We start from the raw sequence: 22393 nt of genomic DNA, 5'->3' as shown, positions 1-22393 counted from the left end.
CATTAACTTCTTTCCACCATTATCGATTGAAAAATCGACAAACATTGCAAAAGTTGTAAATATTTATCATAACTAATTCATCATCACAACAATCAGCTTCTTGGAGGAAAATGTCTGGAGGTGTGTCAATTAATGCTTACTGACTGGCTAATCAATAAGCATGATTGACAAGTGATTGCTTCAGTACACTGTACTGAATAACCTACTTGGTGCATGATTTCACTGACCTTAACAGACAGGTAAATGTTCCTGATGAATCCATTAGTCTGTATCCATATAATCCATACTATACTGTATCATACAGTATACAGTTATATTAGACCGATAAACTTCTTGAGCAACATTGTACTGTATCATACAGTATACAGTTATATTAGACCGATAAACTTCTTGAGCAACATCGTGCTGTATCATACAGTATACAGTTATATTAGACCAATAAACTTCTTGAGCAATATTGTACTGTATCATACAGTATACAGTTATATTAGACCGATAAACTTCCTGAGCAATATTGTACTGTATCATACAGTATACAGTTATATTAGACCGATAAACTTCCTGAGCAATATTGTACTGTATCATACAGTATACAGTTATATTAGACCGATAAACTTCCTGAGCAATATTGTACTGTATCATACAGTATACAGTTATATTAGACCGATAAACTTCTTGAGCAATATTGTACTGTATCATACAGTATACAGTTATATTAGACCGATAAACTTCCTGAGCAATATTGTACTGTATCATACAGTATACAGTTATATTAGACCGATAAACTTCTTGAGCAACATTGTGCTGTATCATACAGTATACAGTTATATTAGACCAATAAACTTCCTGAGCAATATTGTACTGTATCATACAGTATACAGTTATATTAGACCGATAAACTTCTTGAGCAATATTGTACTGTATCATACAGTATACAGTTATATTAGACCGATAAACTTCCTGAGCAATATTGTACTGTATCATACAGTATACAGTTATATTAGACCGATAAACTTCCTGAGCAATATTGTACTGTATCATACAGTATACAGTTATATTAGACCGATAAACTTCTTGAGCAACATTGTGCTGTATCATACAGTATACAGTTATATTAGACCAATAAACTTCTTGAGCAATATTGTACTGTATCATACAGTATACAGTTATATTAGACTGATAAACTTCCTGAGCAATATTGTACTGTATCATACAGTATACAGTTATATTAGACCGATAAACTTCCTGAGCAATATTGTACTGTATCATACAGTATACAGTTATATTAGACCGATAAACTTCCTGAGCAACATTGTACTGTATCATACAGTATACAGTTATATTAGACCGATAAACTTCCTGAGCAACATTGTACTGTATCATACAGTATACAGTTATATTAGACCGATAAACTTCCTGAGCAATATTGTACTGAATCATACAGTATACAGTTATATTAGACCGATAAACTTCCTGAGCAATATTGTACTGTATCATACAGTATACAGTTATATTAGACCGATAAACTTCCTGAGCAACATTGTACTGTATCATACAGTATACAGTTATATTAGACCGATAAACTTCCTGAGCAATATTGTACTGTATCATACAGTATACAGTTATATTAGACCGATAAACTTCCTGAGCAATATTGTACTGTATCATACAGTATACAGTTATATTAGACCGATAAACTTCCTGAGCAATATTGTACTGTATCATACAGTATACAGTTATATTAGACCGATAAACTTCCTGAGCAATATTGTACTGTATCATACAGTATACAGTTATATTAGACCGATAAACTTCCTGAGCAATATTGTACTGTATCATACAGTATACAGTTATATTAGACCGATAAACTTCCTGAGCAATATTGTACTGTATCATACAGTATACAGTTATATTAGACCGATAAACTTCTTGAGCAATATTGTACTGTATCATACAGTATACAGTTATATTAGACCGATAAACTTCCTGAGCAATATTGTACTGTATCATACAGTATACAGTTATATTAGACCGATAAACTTCTTGAGCAACATTGTGCTGTATCATACAGTATACAGTTATATTAGACCAATAAACTTCCTGAGCAACATTGTACTGTATCATACAGTATACAGTTATATTAGACCGATAAACTTCTTGAGCAATATTGTACTGTATCATACAGTATACAGTTATATTAGACCGATAAACTTCCTGAGCAATATTGTACTGTATCATACAGTATACAGTTATATTAGACCGATAAACTTCCTGAGCAACATTGTGCTGTATCATACAGTATACAGTTATATTAGACCAATAAACTTCTTGAGCAATATTGTACTGTATCATACAGTATACAGTTATATTAGACTGATAAACTTCCTGAGCAATATTGTACTGTATCATACAGTATACAGTTATATTAGACCAATAAACTTCCTGAGCAATATTGTACTGTATCATACAGTATACAGTTATATTAGACCGATAAACTTCCTGAGCAACATTGTACTGTATCATACAGTATACAGTTATATTAGACCGATAAACTTCCTGAGCAACATTGTACTGTATCATACAGTATACAGTTATATTAGACCGATAAACTTCCTGAGCAATATTGTACTGAATCATACAGTATACAGTTATATTAGACCGATAAACTTCCTGAGCAATATTGTACTGTATCATACAGTATACAGTTATATTAGACCGATAAACTTCCTGAGCAACATTGTACTGTATCATACAGTATACAGTTATATTAGACCGATAAACTTCCTGAGCAATATTGTACTGTATCATACAGTATACAGTTATATTAGACCGATAAACTTCCTGAGCAATATTGTACTGTATCATACAGTATACAGTTATATTAGACCGATAAACTTCTTGAGCAATACTGTACTGTATCATACCGTACATAGTCAAACTAATTAAACAAAAATTTCTTGGTTACCTGCATGTTTCTGAAAGAAGTAGGTAATTAAAAACGACCTGAAGATATATATTTATTTATGTACATGCATATGGTCTTGCTCATGTAAATGTACCTACATTGAAAAAAGTATTTTTAACATTCAAGACATCAAAGTTTTCATTGCAGCGGTGGAAAAAAGCAGTATATGCAAGTATTAATGTGAAGAACAAATGGACTAAAGCAACTGGATACCAGTGTAATTTGTTCTTTGAATGACAATGCATGACAGTATGGCAGAATCCTTTCAGATTATCTATATTACAGTCTCATAGTTTTGATATATTTAGTTCATTATGATAGAATTTTCAGCTTGAGAATTTTATGAACATAGCATGACATTGACTGAATGAATCTATGACATCATGAATCAAAGAAGTACATGTAAGAAATCGTCTAAAAATCTGAAAACCACCAATGACATTATCCCCATAAAAGTCAAATTTAAAGTGCTGTTGTTGTTGTTGTTGTTGTGGGGTTTAACGCCATTTTTCAGCAAACGATAGGCTATATATGGCGGCCGGTATTAATGGTGGAGGAAGAACCAGGAAAACCCCCGGAAACAACCACCGACCCACGAGAAGCTACTGGCAAGCTTTTTCAAATACCCACATTGGCTGAATCCTAGACTCAAACTGCCGCAGACAGAGGTGAGATGGCAGTGATCCGTAATGAAGAGTGCTTTAGACCAAATTTACAGTACAAAAAGTAGCGTAAACTATTAACGAATTGAAAGTATATCGAAATTCTCATTAAAGACTTCAAGTTCATAGTATCAAAAATATGTCTGAGATATAATACTCAATCATGTTTACTGTCATGGTTCAAATAATCAGAGGAATGAAGGAGTTTGCATAGTCAGCACATCTGCCTCCCCCCCATGTGAAACCACTATTCAAGGCGGGAAATGTGTTTGTTCAATAACTGAACATAAGTACCTATTTGTTTCCTTGTAAAGTCCTAGAATTTAACATAAAAGTCTTTGTAGCCAGAAGAATTAAAGAATGAAAAAGTTACTAGTCCTGCTGAATTTCACTGGTACAGAGTCATACCAAAGACTTATAAAAATGGTACTAACAGCTGCCTCGCTTGGCACTCAGTATTAAAGGGTTAGTGTTAGGACTGGTCGGCCTGGTGTCAGGATAATGTGACTGGGTGGGAAATCATGCTACATGTCTGCGGCATGATGCCCTAGTGCTAGACATCACTATAAACTGCCACACTGCAGACATCATAGCGATATGGCTGAAAATTGTTAAAGCTACATTAAAAATCCAAATCACACACACAGACACACTTGTACTTCTTTCTTCAATGGTGGGAAACAAATGAAACTTGAATAATCATTTGTTTTGTTTTTGTTGCTGCCATTTCTCAGTGCAAGATAGGCTATAAATGGTGGCCGATATAACTGGTGGATGAAGAACCTGTGAAAACCACTGTAAGAACAACCTACCCATATGAAGTCACTGGCAAGCCTTCTCACATACCCACAATGGCAGAACCCAAAATTCGAGCCCATATGGACTGAGGCAAGATGGCAGCAACCAGTAAAGGCAAGCACTTTAGACCACTTGGCTAAAAACTAGGCATCTATTTAAATTACGATAAGGCTGATTGGAAATTTGCTAGTCTTGGGTTAGTGGACTCCAGGTCTTGGGTTAGTGGACTCCAGTTAATTTCAAACCCTGCTGTAACTGAAATGTTCGAGTAGCAGAATTTAAGAAATGGAGCATTTAATGTTAAATGATTTTGGGGGTAAACATCCCATTGGCTAAAATGCATATTGTCCATATTGAACATGCTGTCAATAAAATATCTGCAATTAATTTGTGTCACTAAATTTCAGGAGAAAAAAGTGAAAACTGTTGAGAAAAATAAGAAATCATTCTGCACCACAAGACATTTCACATGCAGATGGTAATAACAGCTAGGTGTATGAATCACCTGATAGATGTTTCAAACACAGCTGTGCAAGAATAAAGAAAAAAAATCACAAATGAATTTACATTAGAGCTCCATTATTCAGACTGGTAGCATCCATTTTTATAGAAAATAAACGACCAGGTGGTAATAATGCCTGCAAATACAGTTGCTGCATGATATAACCAAAACCTTAAATTAGTTATTAAATTAAAGGTAGATTTAATTCCACTTTCAGCTGTGCAAGATAATTTATTTTGATATGAAGCCATGCTTGTATATTTGCTTCAATCATGAAGAAAAAAAAAGAATCTTGCTGAACTATTCTTTTATTTCTTTAATATGAATTGACAACATTTTCAAACATCATTTCATCGCCACATGCTAACATTAAAAGTTTATCATCCGGTTAATGATTCAATATCAAAATGAATAATAAGAATTGGTTGTTCAGCCCTTGTATACCCAGTCACACTATCCTCAAACACATGGGCAATGCCATATTGACCTTGTACAAATATATTAAAATAATACCCCTTAGTCATGATGTTTTATTCTTTTTCCGGTAGAGTTAATCTTGAGACAAACTTCTTATGTGGGATCCCTGAGGACAGAGCCAAACAAAAAGCCCTAATGGACCTGATACAACTCACCTGACCGCCTTAAAAGTACCACATATACTTGCCTATGAGGCGCTCACCAGTTATTATGTACTTTTGAGACAGTGATGTATGTAAGGTGAAGTTGTTTGCATTTAAAACATGCACAATGGAGACAATGTTGGCATATGCTACATTAATGTAATGTGGATGATATTTCTTTGGATATTGTAAACTTTTGACAATTGTACATAATCTAAGCACACTGCTAACTAAAATGACTGCTCCTTTGTGCTAAAAAATCAGCCTGAATTAGTCTAAAGTACACTATCCATAGCAGCTATTAAAATAGGGAAAATGAAATTTTGCCAGATTAGAAAATACCAGCTTCTGAAAGCACAATGAATGAATTACCAAACATATAAAATGTATAAAAAAAAGTTATCGGCTCCTTTTTATACAATCTACCTCTGAAGTTCAGGAATTGAAAATGACCCAGTGAAGTTGGCACTTTTTTGAAAGGTGCACATCTGGAGTAAGGACAAGCTGTATACTCACTCTATAACCTACATCACACCCAACAATCATACACCAAAATAAAGGGAATTAAAGGTTCTTTGAATTATACCTAAGGTACAAGGTCTTTTTTAAATAGCCAGTATAACCAGTGAGGAAATCCAGGGAAATTCTTTTTCTTTAAAATTCTAACCCTATGCAAAATACAAAACTGTAGAGAGCCACCTTAAAAGTCGACAGGCTTTTAAAAGCATGGGGGGCATAAATCTAGGGGTAATATCAGAAGCTCTAGATGTTTGCAATAAACAAAGTTACTGTAAATTAAAATATTTTTACATTTTCATGCTGCTATTCCCATTCAGAAGTACATATTACTCAAGTCCCAAGTGATATTTCCCACGTTTTATGCCAGTATGATGCCCTCACAAGCCCCCTGTCTTGTAAAGGCAGTGCATAATCTGTATTCAAGTTGGCAATTCTTTTGCATCCTCACTTGCAAAGGTTCTGATATGATAACGCTAGGCATATCGAGCAGATATTTCTTTACTTCAGGTATGTGAATTTCACTGGATGCAGTGGCAAGCCACCACATCCAATCAAAATTAACCTGAACACTGTTCCTACATAACACTGGACAACAAATTTTTACAAAAGTCATGTTACTGAAATAAAATTAGTCAATTCTTATCAATTTTTATGTGCTGAACACGAATATGACAGTCAAATTGCAAAATTGGCTCTAGTTTTTTTGTAATCTGCAAGAAATTAATGTTTACATAACGAAATGCATTCCAATAGTAAAAGGTCAACTGTAATAGCCTACCTATAAAAAATCAAGTCATTGACTACATCTTAGATTTCTTCGCCTGTCTCTTGTACAGCTGTTCGGGAGCATCTCTGAGGAGTGTCCAGCAGTAGTCAGCCAGCATTGTAGTGGACCATTTTCCCTGGTATCTTTGTTCCATTGTTGCGATATCTTGATGAAAACGTTCGCCGTGTTCATCACTAACAATACCACAGTTGCTAGGAAAGAAATCCAAATGGGAATGAAGGAAGTGAATCTTTAGAGACATATTGCAGCCAAGTTTCTTATACTTCATCAACATGTCTTCTACTAGTTCCTTATAGTTTTCTGCCCTAACATTTCCGAGGAAGTTTGTAGAAACTAGGCGAAAAGCATTCCATGCTTGTTTCGCGTCACCTTCCAGCAAGTTGTTGAACCGGTCATCTTTGAAAAGCTCTCGAATCTGAGGACCCACAAAAACTCCCTCTTTAATCTTTGCTTCGCTGAGTCGAGGGAATTTTTCATGCAGGTATCGGAATGCTGGCAAAGTCCGGTCAATGGCTTTCACGAAGTTCTTCATCAAACCTAGTTTGATGTGAAGGGGTGGTAGCAAGATTTTCTGAGCCTCAACCAGAGCTGGGTGTTGGATATTCTTCTCTCCAATGGCTACATTCTGCCTGTGAGTCCATTCCTTCCTCATGTAGTGCATTTCCCTTGCTCGGCTATCCCACTCGCATAAGAAACACATGTATTTTGTATATCCTTGCTGCAGTCCCATTAAAAGGGCAACTACCTTCAAATCACCACAGAGGTGCCAGCTGTACTTGTTATACTCAATGGAATTCAGTAGCTGCCTTAAGTTATCGTATGTCTCTTTCATGTGGACAGCATACGCTACTGGAATAGATGGAAGAATGTTTCCATTGTGCAAAAGCACAGCCTTGAGACTCAGTTTCGAAGAGTCCACAAATAGTCTCCATTCTTGTGGGTCATGAGTGATTTTTAAAGCATTCATGAGGCCCTCAATATCGGAACAGAATATCAGATTACTTTCCTTTCTGAAGAAAGGCTCCAATTGCTGGTGGCGCTTTCGATATGCAGTAATTGTGACATCTTCTTCTAGAAGATTCCATTGTTGGAGTCTTGATCCTAGCAATTCTGCCTTGTTCTTTGATAAGTCCAAATCACGAATCAGGTCATTTAGTTCTTCCTGTGTTATTCTGTGTGGGGTTGATGATGCACCACAGTGAAAATCTGGATCACTGCATGCTGATGGACCAGGAGAAGAACAGGTCGACTCACCTTTGTCTTTGTCAGATGAATCAAGAGAATATTCTGCTGGAGGTTCTGGAATAGGAAGTCCCTCACCATGTGGAACTGGTCTCAATGCAGACGGAATGTTTGGGTAGACTATTCTCGACTTCTTTCGCTTCGTTATTCCGCCGGAAAGAGGAGGAACCAAGCAGAAGTAACAGTCATTTAGGTGGTTGCTTGGCTCTCTCCACACCATTGGGACTGCAAACGGCATTGATGACCTTTTGCAATTCAACCACTGTGAAAGCTGTGTTGTACATGTAGCACAGCATATATGCGGAGCCCAAGGCTTGTCTTGGTCACCAACCTTGCATCCGAAGTAAAGATGATATGCCTTCTTCACTTGAGAATTGATACTTTTCTTCTGGTTGGCAAATGTCACTTCCCCACAAATATAGCAAAAATTGTCCGCGGTATTAACACACTTTCGAGGCATTACTGTTCTTTATTGTACGTAAATGGATAAAATAATAAGTTTTATGTAACAGTAGCTTGAACTGTCTCGCACAACGTCTAAAATATTTTAAATGCTGAACCTATCTGATTGGGCTTTATATAGTACACTGCTTACGTCAGCTTCAGCAGCCGCCTGGCATTAGTATAATAGGCCTACACATGTATAGTACACTGCTGACGTCAACTTACTTCAGCAGCCGCATGGCATTAGTATTGCATTGCATCAGAAAATGATGCAATCAACTGTGGATGATGTGAGCATGATGGTATTATGCAATGTTACATCATTATTCCGGATGTTGCTGCAGTCCTACTGGAGAAATTTACACAGTGAAACATAGAAAATGAGGTATATGAATATCTTCAAAACGAGAGCCAATACAAATTTTTCACGGTTATATTCGTGTTCGGCACACCAAAATACTACAGATTAGGGCCTTTTCAAGTCAGTAATGATTTCACTGTTGACCAGTGTAATCGAGACATAGGGAGCACACAGTTTGAATGGAATGAGAAAAAAAAAAGCAATTTTCCATTGCCAGTCCATGTTTGTACAAATACCTTTCACTCAAATTCACCTGTAATAGCTTCCCTCTGGTACGCAGTCATACTTTCAATGTTAAACTTACAAAGTATCCACCATTTTCAGCTGATGTACAATATACCACTGTTACATCCTATTGAATAGTTGCCATTACATACATACATCCAATAGATGTTGCTAGGATAAAGCACCAAAACATATGTTCGATCCGCCAAGGTATAGATAAGGTTACCACATCCGAACCTTGGCTAGTGAAGATGATCCTGCAAGATGACAGTGAAGCAGAGGAAATGGAGTTAGACAAATATTTGTGATGACTAGATAACAGTGGAGGATTTCAGAACTTTATCAGACAATGAGGAAGAATTCTTGGACTTTCTAACAGATGACACCAGTTTGTGACATTTATAGGATACTGTAAATCACAAAAAAGTGGAATTAACTTTCATTTTGTTGTAGTTATTTTTCCTATTTATCCATCTATTGAGTCTGGCTTATTTATTTTTCTTAAGTGTAACTCTGACTCACTGATGAAAATTCATCCTCTCTGACAGATAAGACTTGACAAATACATCCTGACTTATAAGAGGGTCAAAGAATAAGTGACTTTTTCTAGCCCTAAAAGCAGGTAGGGGTCAGTTTATTATCAAGTTGACTCATAATAAGTGAGTATAAATGGTGGACCACTTCACTAAGCTGGCTTAGACCACTCTGGTGGCATAGTGGTTAGAATGTCCACCTTGGGTGCGGGAGGTCACAGGTTTAAATCCTGGCAGAGTCATTCAAAAAACTTCAAAAAATGGTACTAACATCTGCCTCAGTAAATGCTCAACATTAAGAGGTTAGTGTTAGGACTGGTCTACATGGTGTCAGGATAATGTGACTGGGTGGGACATGATGCTACATGTCTGTGGCATGACGCCTCATGCAGTACTAGACATCACTATAAACTGTCACCCACTTTGAAGATATTGTAGTGATGTGACTGAAGTTTTTAAAAAGCTGCATTAAATATGACAAACACATAAACACACACACAAACTGAGTTGGCTTCTGTAGCAACCCTATGCAAACTATCTTCCAGCTTTAATATCACGCTGATTTAACATGTTTTACAAGTTGGATAAAAGTTATTTCCTAACATAGTGAGATAATAAATGTAACTGAACTCAAATTGAAGATCAGTGTGATTCAGATCTATATAAAAGTTTTATCAAAAACAGGTGAAAAATACTGTTTAGTACCAATTAAGCTCTTCTCAACAGATGCAAGATCCCCTCATTTATATCAAAAGATATCAAGCTGGAGAAAAATCTAACTGAAATTCGGCCCTCATTGTCACAGACAGTCAGCTACAAGATTATCTGATAATAATAATACTAATACTAAAAATTAATGACTTTATGTAAAGCGGGTAACACAATTAGCTGAAGAACTAATCTACCCTGAGGTAATCATACAAAAGAAATTTATTTATTTAAACTCATTAACCCCTGGCGACGAGTTTACACGGCAGGAGGTAGTAGCCTACTGCCAGGCTCTGTAGCATCAAGGTCATGTATGATACACTAAAGTGGGTGGTATTATAGACAGGTAACTTTACAATGATGCCAAATGATCTGGAAGTTCTAGTTGCGCTACAAAATACAGAGGGAAAAACCTCAAGTTTTGGACCAGATTTTTTTCTACCCAAAATTAGCCCATGGTCGGAATCCGATTTTGTGTTCGGATTTAGACTTTTTGGTCTCAGATCTAGGGCAAACCAGTATGTACTGCAAACAGACAGATGAACCTTTGCAAAAAGTAGGATAAGATGGGCATTTGGAATAAAGAGGGGTCTCAATACGAAAATAATGGGTCCGTTAAGCAAAAAAAATGTCCAACTTTTACCATTCTGCTCATGTACGAGCTAAATAGCCAATGAAAAACAATGTTTCTAACACAACTAGCTATTACGTTATTGGAAAATCACCTGGAAGTTGATGTATTAGGATGTATTCATAAATAGCTTTCAAAATGTGTTTCCTACTCGAATTTCAGGTGAAAATGACAAAAACTTCCAGGGGTTAATGTGTTAACTGCATCTCTGAAGCCACTGGATACATTGGGTTTGGAAGAAGGAAAGAGAGTGGGCATTTCTAATTTCAACTAGAATACTATTCCAGAGCAAAGTTCCAAAGTATTGGGAACTTTTCTGTCAAAAGACAGTTCTTGTGTATTTTAGTAAATGTAGTCATTTTGGATGACATACTGACATCATCTGGCAGATATCTATTAGCAGTTTCCAAAAGCTCATTCCCTGTTGCCAAATGACCCTATTTTGCTATACCAATACTGACAGCTGGCTTAATACTGAAGCTCAGCCCATCAGAGGCATGTGTACTTCATAAATATGCATGGATCTTCAGTGTTTCTCCACGGTGTGCAAGACAGTCTAAAATCCCCTTGGTGGGGTCAAGACTGGACCCTGCTCATTACAGAAACTGGCAGATTAAAAATACTTGCATGTATTCTTGGGAGAAATAAAATTGAATTTTTTGTAAAACCAAGAATGGAGCCAAAATTCACTACATGTACCAAAATGTTTCTAAAAACTGCCTGCCAGTAAACACTAGCACAAATGGTCATTAAAAAACATTCAACCTAATATTTTATAATCATATGATCCTTCAATATCTACTTGATTTTACATGTGCTGAGGCATTTGGAAAATGTACCTTGTGCCAAGAGCCTGCCCTTGTATTAAAAATCAAAGGACAAAGAACAGGTGTGTCTCTTTATAAGGCAAATTTCACATATGGACAACATTATGGATCGTCAAGTGCTTCATCAAGGTGATAACAGGGAAGTCAATCTTTAGCATATGATGTGATGCGATGTGATTTGAATTTTTAACGTAGCTTCAACAATTTTTTTCATATCGCTATGATGTCTGCAATGTGGCAGCTTATAGTGATGTCTAGCACTGGGACATCATGCCGCAGACATGCAGCATGATGTCCCACCCAGTCGCATCATCCTGACACCAGGCCAATCAGTCCTAACACTAACCTTATAATGCTGAGCGCCAAGCAAGGCAGTTGCTAGTACCATTTTTGTAAGTCTTTGGTATGACTCGGCTGGGGATCAAACCCATGACCTCCCGCATCCAAGGATGATGCTCTAACCACTAGGCCACCTGAGCAGTTTTAGTATATGAAATATATGAAATGTGTTACATTTGGATTGCTGATTTCAAGCCAAAACAGACTGAAATCAAAATGTTTCAAGCCTAAAACATAATCAGACAGAACCATAATAATGTGAAACCAAAGTCTGAGGAATCAAAATGTATTCAGACAAACAAAATCATAAATATGTCAAAATGAATTAGTCTAAATGAAAATAATTATGACTGTACTTGTGAATATTATCACATATCTACTTCAATTTTCCTAATTTTCACTTGCATTGTTTATTTAGTGTTTTAAATAACTTATTAACTGGAGATGGTCATAAAGCGCACTTGGGTTGGACTGCAATATATTGCTTGACTTTGGTTAGCCTAACAACAAGAAAATACTGTGAGACTCCTTAAAACAAATCAGTGTCTATCCAATTTTATCTGGACTGAAATTCAATTTTCATATTCAATGGCAGGATCACAAGTTAAAATAATACCATAGTTGAACCTTTATTTTTTTACTCATCACTAAAACGTTCTGACTTAAGATGAGAAGGTTTTGATTTAGTTCTGCCTTATGTGTCAAGTATACTATGCGTCTTGGGTGTGTAACGGTTTGAGTGCAGAAAGCCTTTTAAAGTTAACCCTGGTAGGGTCGGGGTCATATATTTATGGCCAAACACAAAGCAGATGCCATAAAATTATGGATCGGGACAATTACGTATACATATGTCAAATCTAAGCCAATCATAATATAAGGGTGATAGCACTAGATATAGGCCAATAAATACTGGCTGTGTATCACTGTAATAGTACATCAGTGAAAAATGAATTATCTGTCAGGAAAGACAGTTGTCAACAGCAGACATCAACGTAACAAAGCCATGGCTATTCAATAGCTGAAGTCTTGATTCTGTATCTAAAGACAGTTGATTCATATTTGCTAGCCAAGGTTCTGTTTATGTTAACCAATCTACACCTTGGCTGGATCAATCAAATATTTCAGTGCTTAGGGTCTGTGAATCTCAATGGATGCTGCGGCATGCCACTGCATTTAATCAAAATCAATTTCAAATCTGAACACTGTTTTTGCATGACTGAGACAAAGGGAGCACACAACCAGAATGGACTCATAAATAATCAGTTTTCTCAAATACACCTGTAATAGTCTGTCTGCATGGGTTCGAGTCTTGGGCTCAGCTAACGTGGATACATGAGAAAGCTTGCCAGTAACTTCTCATGGGTCAGTGGTTCTTCCCTGGGTTTTTCAGGGTTCTTCGTCCACCAGTTATGCTGGCTGTCATGTATAACCTATCTTGTGCTGAAAAATAACGTTAAACCCTACGACAACAACAATAACAACCTTTAATGGCTTCTCTCTGGTACACACACTGTTAAACTTGCAAAGTATCCTTCTGAAGCCAACTGCCTCCCCCATTTCTGGCTGATGTACAATGTACCACTGTTACATGCTGTTGGTTAGATGGCATTACACACTAAGGGAGGCAACTCATACAATTCAACAGAACATTGAAACTTTTGATCAATCTGCCAGTGTGAAGACAGGTTAACATAATGCCATTTCCCAAAAAATGATAGGCCATACATGGCAGCCAGTATAAATGCTAAGGAAAAAGCCAGGAAAACCCAAGAAAGAACCAACTGGCAACTTTCTCACATATCCACATTGGCTGAGCCCAGGACTCTAACCCACATGGATAGAAGTGAGATGGCAGTAATTGGTAAAGGAGAACACTTTAGACCACATGGACACCATAGGCCCAAGATTACTTTATGCATGAATATGACAGTTTCAGCAAAAATAAAGTTCTTTACAGCTTTGTATGGAAATGTATCCAAATCAATAACAATGAGCTGAATTTGCCACATGTGAGATTTGATTTTCTACTGAAAAGTACACCATGTATTTATCATATGTTGATATGCAAATAGTCTGAATTTGCCACATGTGAGATTTGATTTTCTACTGAAGTACACCATGTATTTATCGTATGTTGATATGCAAATAGTCTGAATTTGCCACATCTGAGATTTGATTTTCTACTGAAGTACACATGTATTTATCCTATGTTGATATGCAAATAGTCTGAATTTGCCACAACTGAGATTTGATTTTCTACTGAAGTACACCATGTATTTATCGTATGTTGATATGCAAATAGTCTGAATTTGCCACATGTGAGATTTGATTTTCTACTGAAAAGTACACCATGTATTTATCATATGTTGATATGCAAATAGTCTGAATTTGCCACATCTGAGATTTGATTTTCTACTCAAGTACACCATGTATTTATCGTATGTTGATATGCAAATAGTCTGAATTTGCCACATCTGAGATTTGATTTTCTACTGAAGTACACCATGTATTTATCGTATGTTGATATGCAAATAGTCTGAATTTGCCACATCTGAGATTTGATTTTCTACTGAAGTACACCATGTATTTATCGTATGTTGATATGCAAATAGTCTGAATTTGCCACATCTGAGATTTGATTTTCTACTCAAGTACACCATGTATTTATCGTATGTTGATATGCAAATAGTCTGAATTTGCCACATCTGAGATTTGATTTTCTACTCAAGTACACCATGTATTTATCGTATGTTGATATGCAAATAGTCTGAATTTGCCACATCTGAGATTTGATTTTCTACTCAAGTACACCATGTATTTATCGTATGTTGATATGCAAATAGTCTGAATTTGCCACATCTGAGATTTGATTTTCTACTCAAGTACACCATGTATTTATCGTATGTTGATATGCAAATAGTCTGAATTTGCCACATCTGAGATTTGATTTTCTACAGAAGTAAACCATGTATTTATCGTATGTTGATATGCAAATAGTCTGAAATGCCAATCCCATTCAATAAGAAATTCAAATTCCACAAGACTGAGATAAGACTAGTGGAAAAGTTTGTTTATCAATGTGTTTGTTACGTATGGTGCCTTTTCTAATATTGGGGGATACCAGGGGCCAACTATTTAATTTTTGCTTACAATGCAGTGGGGATTCTAAAGTGTTCTCTCATTGCTCTGCCAGAAAAAGAGGGACAGAGATAGCGTGGAGCATATATTGTTTTCTTCTTCCTTTGCATTCAACTTTTTTCTCTCTCTCTTTTAACAAACCAGTTGTAAAGGAACTAGATGAGAGACAGAGAGAGAGAGAGAGAAAGAAAGAAAAAGAGTGTGTGCATAAAGAACCCACTCTTATGATAGCAACAGAAAACATCTGTAACTTTGCAATCTTTAAACCGGGGCCCCGAGTGGCCGAGTGGTCTAAAGCGCTCTTCGTTACGGATCACTGCCATCTCACCTATGTCTGCGGCGGTTCGAGTCTAAGATTCAGCCAATGTGGGCATGTGAGAAAGCTTGCCAGTAGCTTCTCGTGGGTCGGTGGTTCTTTCCGGGGTTTTCCGGGTTCTTCCTCCACCATTAATACTGGCCGCCATGTATAGCCCTATCGTGCTGAAAAATGGCGTTAAACCCCACAACAACAACAACAACAACAGCAATCTTTAAACCAAGACCTGCATTCAATATATACAATTTTGGCCTTATGGGGATTTTTTTTCCCCAGCTTTTTTTGTTTACTGCTGCCAGAAATTTATTTAAATTCTATAGCCTGATGGATAAACATTACATCGTTTCAAAGCTGTGCTCATAACAAGCCGACATATCGTGAGTCATGAAAACGTGTGTGTGTGTGTATCCCGTGTATCCAAAATTAATATTATTTTGAACAGAATATTCTGGTGATAATTGACTATTTTCAAATGGTAAACATTGCAGTATTTTATTTTCGTCAATTGGTCGAATTCGTTATGCATTTTGCTCAATATTGGTGACAGAAACCTTACATGTACAGAAATGCCTGACAGCATTGTATACGAGTACTATATAACTTATAATTGACAACTGAATAGCGGAGAATTCGCCCCATGGAGAAGTTGCCCTGGGAGAACTCATTCCAGTTGTCAGGAGAAGTCGCCTCATGGTGGGTGGAGAAGTCGCCCCACTTCGCCTGGAGAAGTCGCCCCAAGGATCATATAAAGTAATTCTGAGATGTCGCCACATGGTTGTTAAGCCTTTATTTATTGTTGTTTTTCTTCAACTTAATAACTTATTAAATCAATAAAATTTGCAATTTTTCAACTTTTCCATGTGTAGGATATCTTTCTATCTTGTAAATATGTTTGTAATTTATTCAACGAATTTTGTAATTAACATTCATCTGAAATAATGCATCGGTATCTTTCGGACTGGCTATATGGTATACAGTTTTTACATGAAATGGGATGACTTGAAGAATATTCCATATATTGGTGGATATTAGTTTCCTTGATATGAATATTTGTAGAGATAGTGTTATCAATATTTTTTATTACATTTACATCTAAAAATGAAACATGCTTACTAGATGCAATATAAGTAAATTTAATCGTCAGGGTGAAAATGATTCAGGCGATCAGTAAATTTTTTCAGTCCTTCAGTTGAATGCTTCCAGATCATAAATGTCATTTAAAAATCTGAACCAAAAAGAGATGGATTAAACTTTTCGTTTTGAAGAAAACCTTTTTTAATTTACCCATGAAAGGGAAGACCACGAAGGAGCCATATTAGTACCCATTGACGTACCAATTATTTGTATGTAATTCATATTAATAAATTGAAAAAAATTATTTTCCAAGTTTTAATATTTTTACAAATATCTTCACAAGATAGTGTGCTATTATTAGGTTTTTTATTAAGAAAATATTTACACGCTTCAATATCATATGCATGCGTTATGTTGGTATATAGTGATGTTACATCTAATGATACCAGGATTAAAATTATCATACAGCTGTGGAATAGACTTCAACTTTTTAATGAAAGTAGCTGTATCTTTAATATATAAAGGAAGTGATTTCATTAAAGGTTATAAAACACTATCAATAAATTTGGATAGGTTTTCAGTATATGAATTAAACCCTTTATATAATTGGTCGTCCTGGAAAATTTAAAGGTCAATTATGGTCAGGATTTTTTAAGAGTTTCGAATAAAATGTAGAACTGCGGTGCACTTATGTTAAGAGGTAATGTATCAAATTCCTCATATACGGGATTATTATTTTTAGCGATCTCATTAATGCATGTTGAATTTTTTTATTTAATTTCTATTGACAGATCTTCGCTAATATGTTTGTAGTATTTTTCATTTAATTGACGTTTAACTTCTTTAACATAATCATCTTGATTCATAATAATAATAGTGTTTGACTTATCCTTTTGAATCACTATACTGTCGTCATTCATTAGATTATATAAAGACTTAATTTCGTCCTTAGAAATATTACTATGATATTGCTTTTTATGATTACCAGTTAATATCTCTTTTGTGATCGCGTATATATAAAAATCTAAATATGAATCACGTAAAAGATGATTTAATTCTGTTATAAAAAGGTTATCTGGGTGACTTCTCCAACCAATTGGGGCGTCTTCTCAGACCACTCCGGGGCGAGTTCTCCCAGGGTGAGCTCTCCATGGGGAGAGTTCTCCCAGGGCGAGTTCTCCATGGGGCGAGTTCTCCGCATACCTTGACAACTTATTTCAGTAAATTGTCTTATGATTGAAAAACTAAAGTGTATGAATGTGAATGGAGGATTTTTTTATTATTTTTGGGGGCAAAGACGAAGCTACGTGCTTTTTAGTGCGTCAAACCTGAGCCGAGGACTCCAATATACTTTTTTTTATATAGAATAACCAGATACGGACAAGCCAACATGAGAATGACCTCCAGACCATCTATGGTCAGTATACAACAACAATAGGAATATTTCTCAACTCTAATAATTATTAAATTACCTTTGATAGGCCTTCGCCTGCCTTTTCTGTGTCTCGGTAACTGCAAAGCTGGTCACCAAACGCTACTTTGGCGCACTTGATTCACACGTAAGGCACTTAATCAGATCAGCTCAGGTTTAGAGTCACAATCACATTATATATTTTTTTAACACCCCGAACACCATCAAAAGCCACCGAAAAATACCGAACACAATAGAATTACCATCAAACATATTAAAATATAATTACAATCAAAATGACGCGTATTTTGCGTATTTGCATTAAGACATGATTTTCTTATAAGAAATATATATACGGTTCTGTAAACAGGCTTAAATACCAGTTATGAAATAAATACGTTTCCTTATATATGACTGAATCAGCTAACATAGATTTACAAAAGAACCTATAGAAAGTAAATAAAATTCATTTTCAAATGAACTGGCAAATTTACATAAAAAAATGTGTATTAATGAGTGGTCATAAATTCCCTCCCCTAACACTACCGAACACGGGGACCCCGAGTGGCCGAGCGGTCTAAAGCGCTCACCGTTACGGATCACTGCCATCTCACCGCTGTCTGGGTGGGTTCGAGTTTCGGGTTCGGCCTATGTGGGTATGTGAGAAAGCTTGTCAGTAGCTTCTCGTGGGTCGCCGGTTCTTTCTGGGATTTTCCGGGTTCTTCCTCCACCATTAATACTGGCCGCCATGTATAGCCTATCTTATGCTGAAACATGGCGTTAAACACCACAACAACGGCAACCACCGCCACTATCAACACCATCGACCACTATAAACACCACCCAGTACCAACGAACACAATACAAATACTATCGAACACCGAAAATAAAATACACTTAAAACAGCTAGAGAGCATGTATTATCAAGTTAAACGATGTTTATAAAAATATGATTTTCTTTCATGATATATTTAAGTCAAATAATTTCCATACCAGCTATGAAATTATGAAATAATCTGCTTACGATTACATGCATGTATTTTTTTTTTATTATGCCATATAATTTCATAATTTCTGTTACTTTATTTCTTTCTCTTATATATATATATATATATATATATATATATATATATATATATATATATATATATATATATATATATATATATATATATATATATATATATATATATATATATATATATATATATATATATATATATAAGTAGTGAAGGGGGGCACTTTACGTACAATGGGAATTAGCATTACAGACACCCCCTGGGTTATATTACGTACAATGGAAATTTAACATGGCGAAAAATCGTGGGTCAGATTACGTACAAGGAGAATTAACATGGCGATAAATCGTGGGTCACTCTACGTACAAGGGGAATTTAACATGGGGAATAGAGTTTGGGCTTGTTTAGGGACAAAGGGAATGGAACATGGGATTTTTTTCTTTTTTTTAAAAAAAATTTTTAAAAAAAGGGGTAGGCAATTCAAAGACTATCTCTTTTCAAGAAATATGGCTGGCCCTGAAAAGGGCCTTTGGGTTTATGTTAATATTAATATTAACATAGATGGCATCTGTCACATCTTCTTCTTCTTCTTAAACTCCTTCTAACTGCCGGTCCATACACAAGTAGCCTCTTGAGACATCCTTGTCTTTCTATATAAACTCTCCTCATCCATAGACTTGTATCTGTCCTATCAACAACACTCCACTTGGACCGGACATACATGAGCATGTCCGTCCTGAACATCATTGTTGACACAAGGGTTGAAGATTGAACGTCGGTCCACATCTTGAGGCTCCGAGAACAGGTGAATCAATGCAGTGAACTGCGCTTATTTATAGGCAGAGGTAGGATTGAAACGGATTAAGTTCATTCACCAATCCGAACACGCGTTACAAAATTCAGCCAGCCGCATCCAATCCGAAGAGAGCAGTCTGTGACGTCACGTAGTCAATATAGATTTGCTAGCGCTTGTGTGCAGTCAATCTATGCGACAGTGATTCAACATGACGGAAACTCAGAAAACGATCCATTGGGGTGCACCAGCAGGGGAGACTGCCCAAGGGAACCCGGACTTACTTTCAGAAGAGGTGAATTGGGATTTTGTGGATTTTCTCTCTTCGCAAGAATATGTTCCGGAACCTGCGTTACCTTCTTCATTACCGCAAGTGGAGAATTTTAGATAGAGACAGAAAGAAGAATTGGAGAAATTTATACAACGACAAAAGGAAGCGGAACAAGCTTTTCTCCTACAGCAACAGCAAGAAGAAGAGGTAAGAAAAAAGCAACAGCAGCAACAGCAAGAAGAAGTAGCAGCAAAGAAACAAGAGGGTGAAAATCAAACGGTCACGGTACTGTTGGACATTTTAGCGGAGTTAAGAAGTCTGAAACAAATGTATCAGACTTCTTTATTACGACCGAAGAGAATACGACCTTCCCGAGCTAAACACGTCAACCCTGTGACTAAGCCTACCGTACCACCCTTAGTGATTTCAACTCAATCATCATCAACATTACGTAGTCCAGAAGTAGGCCTTGGCCGTGGCAAAGGCTTAAGGCAGTTAAAGTTGATTGCTTAAACTCACCCCTACACCAAAAAAGGCCCTTTTCAGGGCCACCCACATTTCTCGAAAAGAAATACAATTTCAATTTGCCAATAACTCCAAAAAAAAAAAAAATAACCCACCCATTTTACCCTTATAGTACGTGTCTGTGTATGAGTGCGTGAGTGTAGCTTCTTATTTTGAAATCAAAACTCAAAGACACTTACCTTATATCATTAATTTATTCTTTTCTCCATTTTTTTTACAATCCAATTCACAATTCACAACACAACACTTTAATTAAAAGTTCATTCACTTCTTCTGTCTCCTTGTTTAGTCTCTCTGTTTTTTGAATTTTTTCACCGTCACACTCTTTTCCTCTTCTTCCTCCTCCTCGCTTTCTTCCCTTCTTCTTTTTTTCTCCTGTTTCTTTTTCTTCACCTGTCTTCTTTCTTCCTCATAAGAATCCCTCTCTTCCTCTGAAGAATCCCTCTCTTCTTCTGAAGAATCCCTCTTTTCTTCTGACTCCTCTTGTTTCTTTTTTGGGCAATCTGGAGACCAATGTCCTTTTTCTTTACAATAATAACAGGTATCTTGACTTTTGTCTTTTTTAGCCCCTGTTTTTGTTCTTTTTTGACGGTCTGGACACTCTGAAGACCAATGCCCTTTCTTCTGACAGATATAGCAAGTATCTTGACTTTTATCTCTAAAGGAAGGAGAGTAGTCCGTAGGCTGGTCTGAAGAGAATTTTCTAATGACCCCTCGCAAAGCTCTGACGAAACGTTCCATCTGGTTAGTCTCTTCCATCATTGTGCTCGGCTTGAGAGTGAAATGAATAGTGAAAGGACAAGACTCACACCCTTTTATATACGCTGGTCTGCTATGACTATAAAGTAGCTCATGGTGTTTGAACTTGAGTCATTTGACTTTTTGCTTTCAAGATGAAACGATCTAATTCATTCGAGAAGAAAGAAGAAGAAAGTAAGAGGCAGAAACGTGATCTATCGCCTCGTACCAGGGCTGAAATCTTGGCACAAATTCATGCCAGTGATTTTGAAGAGGACATGAGTGAACCAGAATCAGAACCCTCTAAACCAAGTTCACCACCCTTAGTCAACCCTGAAAAGTACTATTCCATTCGAGAGACGGAAAAGCGCTCCTCTAGAAAATTTAGAACCACGGCTTACAAATACACAGTGAAGTTTAAAGATTTCAAGGCTGAAGTGCCGTTGGAGAAAGCAGAAGTGTTCATCACTGAGGTGTGGGATTCTTTGCTCACTGCACTCAAGCAGCAATGTCAACCCAAAGAAGACGATCGCTTGAGACTTTCCATACAACACGACGGTTTGAAATCCCCTGTTTGGATCGAGTTTAGCACCCCTGCAGAATTGACCGCTTCCAAAGTCATGGACAAGATTCAACACGTGCAACAATCTAATGACCAGTTTGACATCACCGATGGAAAAGCCACATTGGACATGACCCACGTCTCTCCTCCTCAAGGAACTGGACGCAAAAAGATGTTATTGGTGGACGACCTTCGCAACACCAAAAAGAGTCTCGTCCGAATTAACAACTCTCATGACCAGATGTGTTTAGCCCGTGCCATCGTGGTGGGACGAACCTATGCCGACAAGAACGACACGGTAGAATGGAAAAGAACCTGGAACACTATTCAACGTTCCCATCGAGCCAAACAACGAAACGAAGCAGAACTCCTGTTGCAACAAG

At 36.6% G+C, this 22393-nt stretch overlaps 1 protein-coding gene across 1 annotated transcript in view; it reads right to left on the bottom strand.

Annotated features, from left to right (window-relative positions):
• The window catches only part of LOC149798440 (UDP-glucose 6-dehydrogenase-like), a 76235-nt gene extending 57947 nt beyond the window's left edge, over nucleotides 1-18288 (bottom strand). Inside the window, exon 1 of the mRNA XM_089963629.1 lies at nucleotides 18164-18288. The gene's annotated coding sequence lies outside the window, so the exon portion shown is untranslated. The remainder of the gene's footprint in view (nucleotides 1-18163) is intronic.
• Nucleotides 18289-22393: the final 4105 nt, after the last annotated feature.

This window comes from Sinohyriopsis cumingii, chromosome 6 (assembly GCF_028554795.1).
Source record: "Sinohyriopsis cumingii isolate HCF-2022 chromosome 6, ASM2855479v2, whole genome shotgun sequence".
Lineage (NCBI taxonomy): Eukaryota > Metazoa > Mollusca > Bivalvia > Unionida > Unionidae > Sinohyriopsis > Sinohyriopsis cumingii.
The sequence above is the reverse complement of the archived record's forward strand: the minus strand, read 5'-3'. Positions and strand labels throughout refer to the sequence as shown.